The sequence below is a fragment of the Triticum urartu genome, chromosome 6A, assembly GCF_056163025.1.
Source record: "Triticum urartu cultivar PI428250 chromosome 6A, HENAU_Tu73, whole genome shotgun sequence".
Classification (NCBI taxonomy): domain Eukaryota; kingdom Viridiplantae; phylum Streptophyta; class Magnoliopsida; order Poales; family Poaceae; genus Triticum; species Triticum urartu.
In genome coordinates this window covers 31,188,359-31,196,764 of record NC_141878.1, presented here as the reverse complement: position 1 = coordinate 31,196,764, position 8,406 = coordinate 31,188,359, and the positions used below count along the sequence as shown (strand labels likewise).

Here is an 8,406-nt window from a genome sequence, read left to right as displayed (position 1 = left end):
CACCCACGTATCAAATTTTCAAATTAACGAATGTGAATCATATGAGCATGATGAAACTAGCTTGACGATAATTCTCATGTGTCCTCGGGAGTGCTTTCCTTTATATAAGAGTTTGTCCGGGCTTGTCCTTTGCTACAAAAAGGACTGGGCCACCTTGCTATACCTTGTTTACTTTTGCTACTTGTTACCCATTACGAATTACCTTATCACAAAACTATCTATTACCGATAATATCAGTGTTTGCAGAGAATACCTTACTGAAAACTGATTGTCATTTCCTTCTGCTCCTCGTTGGGTTCGACAGTCTTACTTATCGAAAGGACTATGATAGATCCCCTATTCTTGTGGGTCATCAGGCCGGAGAAGCGACGCCGCCGCGGGTGGTGCCGGCGGCGAGGGCGGTGTGCTGGACCCGCTGCTTCAGCTTCGTCATCCGACGCTCATGAAGTTTGAGGACCCGCTGCTTCGCTACTATTAGTCATAGTTCTTTTAGATGAGTTGGAAATTTATTATCGAAAAACAGTCTGATGCACTGATAATTCATAGATGATGCTTCCGCTTTAGTACATTTTTATTTGCTATCACATGTATAAAATATAGTTGTTATTTTTTCCTTGCATTTTCTTGCTCACATTTCCCGCCGCAACACACGGGGTACCTTCTAGTTTAATAATTAAAAAATGCCAATATTGACTTACTGTACTATCTTGGCATTGGGGACATTAAAAACAATTGACCATAAAATATTCCCTACCATTCCGAATTAATTGACACAGGTTTAGACCAAATATTGCCTAAATGTGTGTAGATCTAGTGAATTGCATGAATTAATTTGGACTTGAACAAAACATGTGTCAATTTTTACACACTTATCCCAGTTCCTCCAAGTATGTCCATGTTACTGCCATTTGGATGCTAGTTCTCATATAGGTCTTTGGAGACAGTATACCTCAACCACCTACACCCTTTCATTGAGATTTGGCACTTTTTACCATCTGATCTACCTCTTCAACGCTCAAGATCATCTTCGATTGACCGAAACATCTCCCGTACCGATTTCCCGTCCTCAATTCGCGTTAATCAGGCTGGCCCACTGTTACAGGGCTGCTAATCCTCAGGTCGAGCTGGGCGTCTTGTTGCAAATTGGGCTGAGAATAATACAAATGGACCACTCTTGCTATCCTAACAATGCTGGCCAGATTTTCGCCACGTGCACGTTCGCCTCCTCTTCGTTGTACTGTCCCATGTGGAGGGCCGCTTCTTCCTGAGGTCGCTGACCGCCCACCAATTTTGCAGCCTCCTATTCAATATGATATGGGTTGAGGACGCAAATGAGAGAATCAAGAACGTTCGTTTGGCATCTGACATTAACGATGTCAATGAGTGAGATGCCTTGGATTCGGCCTCTGGAATAGCTTTCGCAGGACATCCGGCTCAGTATCAGCCCACACCAGAAAAAAAATCTTTGATGGCCAACCACATCCGAGATGCGTGATCCAACGGCCAAAAATGGTGGGGGCATGAGAGAGCATGGAAAGGGTTCGGTTTTACTGCCCTTAATAGTCATATTATGACGAGATTGAGAGATATTAGAACACATATATAATTGAAACAAATCTACAACCCTACAAGACAAAAGCCGGTTGCTGCACATGTATTATTTGCATCTTGGTGCTCGGAGATACTAGGAGAAAAAATTAAGTCGATTGGAAACTCTTCGTCGTAACTCATCGGAAACAAATACTTGCTAAAGCACATTCACATACATTGCCAATTTATTCTGATACAACAAAAAAGCAATCTTCCTAGGAGCTCTAATCTTTCCATGGTGGTGATGTATCTTTATGGCTCCCCTAGCGATGGAATAGTCCGATGATCATTAACATGTATAGCAGAAGCATTGTCCAATAGAACACATACCACCCCTGTACTTTGGTGGCTCAAATCTAATACAAGCAATTCGACAATTCTCGTCATAAGGGCTCTCGCAGCTACCATGATAGTAAGGATTAACCTTGTACAGGCATCGTGGGTCAGCTTCGGCAGTACCTGATGTAAATCCCAAAACCGTCCCATTAGAATTATATAGAGTACAACTTTCCATAAAACCGCAAAACCAGGATTATTTACTTACCAAGGCAGAGGAAGAATGCTAACACAGATAGAGACAAGACTACTAGTGCTATCTTGCAGGCCATTGTGAAAGCTTGAATTGAATAATCTGAGGTGTGGTAAGCCAAAAGGTCTACAGCCTTATCTATTTATAGTGCTTGGGATGAACCTTCTATCGTTAATATCCCCTCCATTGTTAATTGACACACATTTATCTAGATACGCATGTATTTAGACGCGTTTTACTGTGCAGATATATATGTATCTAAACAAATCTGCGTCAATTAGTTTGGAATGGAGAAGTACTTATTTACAATAGGAATTAGTATATTTGATATCTGTTAGGAAATATATACCTGACACCAAATTCCTACATATGAAAGGATCGCCCATTAATTCAGCAGCTTAATATCTCGTACTATAGTCGTCGATAAGATTGATATCCGCTGTGATCGTAATCCATGTATGCATACGCAATCGAGAGCAATAATGGTGGTAGATATGTTTTCTAGTCTAATAATTAATAAATTTCAATATTGACTTCCTATCTTGGCATTGGGGACATTTAAAACAATTGACCACCTCTCTTTCCAAATTAATTGACGCAGATTTAAACAAAATATTGCCTAAATCGGTCTAGATTTAGTGAATCTACGTGAATTAATTTGGACCTGAGGGCTGAATTTAACAAAACTTTTGTCAATTTTTACACACTTAGCCGTGTTCCTTGACATTGCACTAGTAGAAACAGGGCATTACTCCCAGTTCCAGAGGGCCTTTAGTCCCGATTCGGGAACCGGGACAAAAAGGTCGGGACTAAAATGCAAAACCTTTAGTCCCGGTTTGCTTACGAACCGGGACAGAAGGGGACTAGTAGAAAACAGGTCTTTGGTTCAGGCCTAGCCAGCCCATTAGTCCCGGTCCAGTCACGAACGAGGACCAATTGGGGCATACGTCCCGGTTCGTGAGCCCAGGGGGCTGGCCGGGCCTCATGGGGCATTGGTCCCGGTTCGTCTGGACCCTTTTGTCCCGATTCCAGGCACGAGCCGGGACCAATGGTCCTCGCTCTTGGCCCACATCCATTGGTCTCGGTTCATGGCTGGAACCGGGACCAAAGGGTGGCCTTTAGTCCCGGTTCCAGCCACGAAACTCGACCAATGAGTTGGCTGTATATACCCCTCGCCCGCGAGCAGAGCACTCCACTGCTCTGTTTTTCTGGCCGGCGAGGGGAGAGCTTTGTGGTGCTCTAACTCACCTCCTATGCACATGAGGTGTTTGATGAAATGCCCGAGCCACACTAGTTAAGCTTTCTCCTCTCGAAGCTCGACCTCCAAGCTCCATTTTCCTTGAGATTTGTCTAGGTTTAGTGGTCCGTCAAGTCTCGTCCCAGTCTTCACCGCCGTTGATCGCCCGTGTCGATCTCGTCGCCGGCACCACCGTGGTGAGCCTCTTGTTCTTATCTTCTTTCTAAAAGAAAAAAAATCTTACTTGTATGATTAGATAGATACTTGTCTAATTTTCTTGCTTTTATTCTTGCTTGTTATTATATAGTGCGATGGTTTTGGTATCCGCCCCCGTCGGCCCTCGTCCTGTCTATGATTTGGATGTGGTATATATTATCTTTTATAACTATTTGGTTTATTTATTGTTTATGGCAATTATGCCGACCAACGTGACATAGATTTTATTTATCTAGGAGGTATGTGAACCAGAAATTCCAACCGACCCTATTGTCAAAAGGTTAAATTTAGTTGAAGAAGAAAACAATTACTTGAAGGAAAAAATTATAAAATTGAGGAGGAGAAGATGATATTGGAGTTGCATGTTGCGGGTGTCGTCGATGATCACAGGATCAAGATGGATGCAATGTGTTTGAAGATTAGAAAGATTAGAAAATATGCCATTCATACCGAGGCTTGGTATCATTATGCCGTTGGATCAATTTTTACCTTGGTTGTGATTATGATCGCATTTGTTGTTGCATTGAAATGTTTTACATAGTTTTAATGTAAGGTTTAATTAGATGCTCTGGAGAGCAATATGTTGTTCAATCAGAACTAAGTATGAACTTCTATTAATTTGGTCACTTATCTATTCATGATTTTTTGTAATGGTTCTTGACATACTTAATTATATATAATGCAGGCAGATGATCCGGCAATGGATGTACGGTGATAGACACACCTCCGAGTACATTAAGGGCGTGCATAATTTTCTTGAAGTGGCTGAGGCAAACAAGAAGAATGGTTTTATGTGTTGTCCGTGCCCTATATGTGGGAATACGATGTCTTACTCTGACGGGAAAATCCTTCACACCCACCTGCTTTATAAGGGTTTCATGCCACACTATAATGTTTGGACCAAACACGGAGAAATAGGGTTATGATGGAAGACAACGAAGAAAAAGAGGATGATGACGACTATGTGCCCCCTGAATACGGTGATGCTCCAACGGGGGAAGCTGGAGATCAAGAGGAACCAGACGATGTGCCCGATGAGGATCTCCGCCGGGTCATTGTTGATGCAAGGAGACAGTGCGAAAGTCAAAAGGAGAAGCTGAAGTTTGATCGCATGTTAGAGGATCACAAAAAATGGTTGTACCCCAATTGCGAAGTTGGTAACACAAAGCTTGGTACCGTACTGGAATTGCTGCAGTGAAAGGCAGAGAATGATGTGCCTGACAAAGGATTTGAGAAGCTGCTGAAAATATTGAAGAAGAAGCTTTCAAAGGATAACGAATTGCCCGACAATACATATGCAACAAAGAAGGTCATATGCCCTCTAGGATTGGAGGTGCAGAAGATACATGCATGCCCTAATGACTACATCCTCTACTCTGGTGCGTATGAGGATTTGAACACATGCCCGGTATGCGGTGCATTGTGGTATAAGATCAGACAAGACGACCCTGGTGATATTGACTGCGAGGCCCCCAGGAAGAAAGTTCCTGTGAAGGTGATGTGGTATGCTCCTATAATACCACGGTTGAAACGTCTGTTCAGAAACAAAGAGCATGCCAAGTTGCTGCAATGGCACAGAGAGGACCGTAAGAAAGACATGAAGTTGAGAGCCCCCGCTGACGGGTCGCAGTGAAGAAAAATCGAGAGAAAGTACTGGGCTGAGTTTGCAGGTAACCCAAGGAACGTATGGTTTGGTTTAAGTGCAGATGGCATTAATCCTCAACTATAATGATGATGTATTGATTGGGTGTTGATGCACGTATATATAATTACAGGAACGCCTCTACCTCAACTATATAAGACTAAAAGGTGGGCCACAACTCCAATACATATGCAACACAAAATACATACTCAATAGTTTTGAGTGTCGATCCCATTTCCCCCAAACATTTGGTGATAGCATTTTACTTCTCAGTTTTATATGACATCCATCTGGTTTTTTTTCAGGCAGCGGTTATACTGAATTGGAGAGTGAGAATAAACTTGATATACCAATTAATTTTTGCCATTTGACGGTTTCATGTATGTCATTCAAGTTTGGAAGCTGCTAACAGTACATGGGGAGTAACATTTTGTGACGGCCAGAATCTACTAATACATGTTTATAAACAGTTGTAACACACTCAATTTATTATTATGTGATGCAAGAAATTGTGAATATGTTCTACAGTGTACAAACTTTTGCGTACACTTTAAAATTTAAACTTTTTAGCCTAACCTGAAGTATGAGCATGAAAGGTTCGCTACTATTAGTCATAGTTCTTTTAGATGAGTTGGAAATTTATTATCGAAAAACAGTCTGATGCACTGATAATTCATAGATGATGCTTCCGCTTCAGTACATTTTTATTTGCTATCACATGTATAAAATATAGTTGTTATTTTTTCCTTGCATTTTTTTGCTCACATTTCCCGCCGCAACACACGGGGTACCTTCTAGTTTAATAATTAAAAAATGCCAATATTGACTTACTGTACTATCTTGGCATTGGGGACATTAAAAATAATTGACCATAAAATATTCCCTACCATTCCGAATTAATTGACACAGGCTTAGACCAAATATTGCCTAAATGTGTGTAGATCTAGTGAATTGCATGAATTAATTTGGACTTGAACAAAACATGTGTCAATTTTTACACACTTATCCCAGTTCCTCCAAGTATGTCCATGTTACTGCCATTTGGATGCTAGTTCTCATATAGGTCTTTGGAGACAGTATACCTCAACCACCTACACCCTTTCATTGAGATTTGGCACTTTTTACCATCTGATCTACCTCTTCAACGCTCAAGATCATCTTCGATCGACCGAAACATCTCCCGTACCGATTTCCTATCCTCAATTCACGTTAATCAGGCTGGCCCACTGTTACAGGGCTGCTAATCCTCAGGTCGAGCTGGGCATCTTGTTGCAAATTGGGCTGAGAATAATACAAATGGACCACTCTTGCTATCCTAACAATGCTGGCCAGATTTTCGCCACGTGCACGTTCGCCTCCTCTTCGTTGTACTGTCCCGTGTGGAGGGCCGCTTCTTCCTGAGGTCGCTGACCGCCCACCAATTTTGCAGCCTCCTATTCAATATGATATGGGTTGAGGACGCAAATGAGAGAATCAAGAACGTTCGTTTGGCATCTGACATTAACGATGTCAATGAGTGAGATGCCTTGGATTCGGCCTCTGGAATAGCTTCCCCAGGACATTCGGCTCAGTATCAGCCCACACCAGAAAAAAAATATTTGATGGCCAACCACATCCGAGATGCGTGATCCAACGGCCAAAAATGGTGGGGGCATGAGAGAGCGTGGAAAGGGTTCGGTTTTACTGCCCTTAATGACTCCACAACTCCGTGGTACCGTAGCAACGGTGAGCGGTCGGGCAGCCGCCTCGATACAGCAACGACAGGTCGATCTGGTTGTTTATGTGGGGTGACGATCCGACGGGCATTCTCCTGCGTCTCGCTGCGGCGACGGCCAGCAACGCTGCGCGGTTGTCCTAGCCTAGGTCGGGAGAGATATGGGTTGAGGACGCAAATGAGAGAATCAAGAACGTTCGTTTGGCATCTGACATTAACGATGTCAATGAGTGAGATGCCTTGGATTCGGCCTCTGGAATAGCTTCCCCAGGACATCCGGCTCAGTATCAGCCCACACCAGAAAAAAAAAATCTTTGATGGCCAACCACATCCGAGATGCGTGATCCAACGGCCAAAAATGGTGGGGGCATGAGAGAGCGTGGAAAGGGTTCGGTTTTACTGCCCTTAATAGTCATATTATGACGAGATTGAGAGATATTAGAACACATATATAATTGAAACAAATCTACAACCCTACAAGACAAAAGCCGGTTGCTGCACATGTATTATTTGCATCTTGGTGCTCGGAGATACTAGGAGAAAAAATTAAGTCGAGTGGAAACTCTTCGTCGTAACTCATCGGAAACAGATACTTGCTAAAGCACAGTCACATACATTGCCAATTTATTCTGATACAACAAAAAAAGCAATCTTCCTAGGAGCTCTAATCTTTCCATGGTGGTGATGTATCTTTATGGCTCCCCTAGCGATGGAATAGTCCGATGATCATTAACATGTATAGCAGAAGCATTGTCCAATAGGACACATACCACCCCTGTACTTTGGTGGCTCAAATCTAATACAAGCAATTCGACAATTCTCGTCATAAGGGTTCTCGCAGCTACCATGATAGTAAGGATTAACCTTGTACAGGCATCGTGGGTCAGCTTCGGCAGTACCTGATGTAAATCCCAAAACCGTCCCATTAGAATTATATAGAGTACAACTTTCCATAAAACTGCAAAACCAGGATTATTTACTTACCAAGGCAGAGGAAGAATGCTAACACAGATAGAGACAAGACTACTAGTGCTATCTTGCAGGCCATTGTGAAAGCTTGAATTGAATAATCTGAGGTGTGGTAAGCCAAAAGGTCTACAGCCTTATCTATTTATAGTGCTTGGGATGAACCTTCTATCGTTAATATCCCCTCCATTGTTAATTGACACACATTTATCTAGATACGCATGTATTTAGACGCGTTTTACTGTGCAGATATATATGTATCTAAACAAATCTGCGTCAATTAGTTTGGAATGGAGAAGTACTTATTTACAATAGGAATTAGTATATTTGATATCTGTTAGGAAATATATACCTGACACCAAATTCCTACATATGAAAGGATCGCCCATTAATTCAGCAGCTTAATATCTCGTACTATAGTCGTCCATAAGATTGATATCCGCTGTGATCGTAATCCATGTATGCATACGCAATCGAGAGCAATAATGGTGGTAGATATGTTTTCTAGTCTA

At 42.2% G+C, this 8,406-nt stretch overlaps 2 long non-coding RNA genes across 2 annotated transcripts; both read right to left on the bottom strand.

Annotated features, from left to right (window-relative positions):
• Positions 1-1,723: 1,723 nt before the first annotated feature.
• Positions 1,724-2,237, bottom strand: LOC147963525 (uncharacterized). The gene is made up of 2 exons (XR_015609387.1): positions 2,135-2,237; positions 1,724-2,049 (listed from the first exon to the last, which is right to left on the bottom strand). It is a non-coding gene; the product is annotated as an uncharacterized LOC147963525 (long non-coding RNA).
• A 5,263-nt stretch (positions 2,238-7,500) lies between these two features.
• On the bottom strand, positions 7,501-8,015 carry LOC147963524 (uncharacterized). Its single transcript, XR_015609247.1, has 2 exons — positions 7,913-8,015; positions 7,501-7,827 (listed from the first exon to the last, which is right to left on the bottom strand). It is a non-coding gene; the product is annotated as an uncharacterized LOC147963524 (long non-coding RNA).
• Between the last annotated feature and the right edge of the window lie 391 nt (positions 8,016-8,406).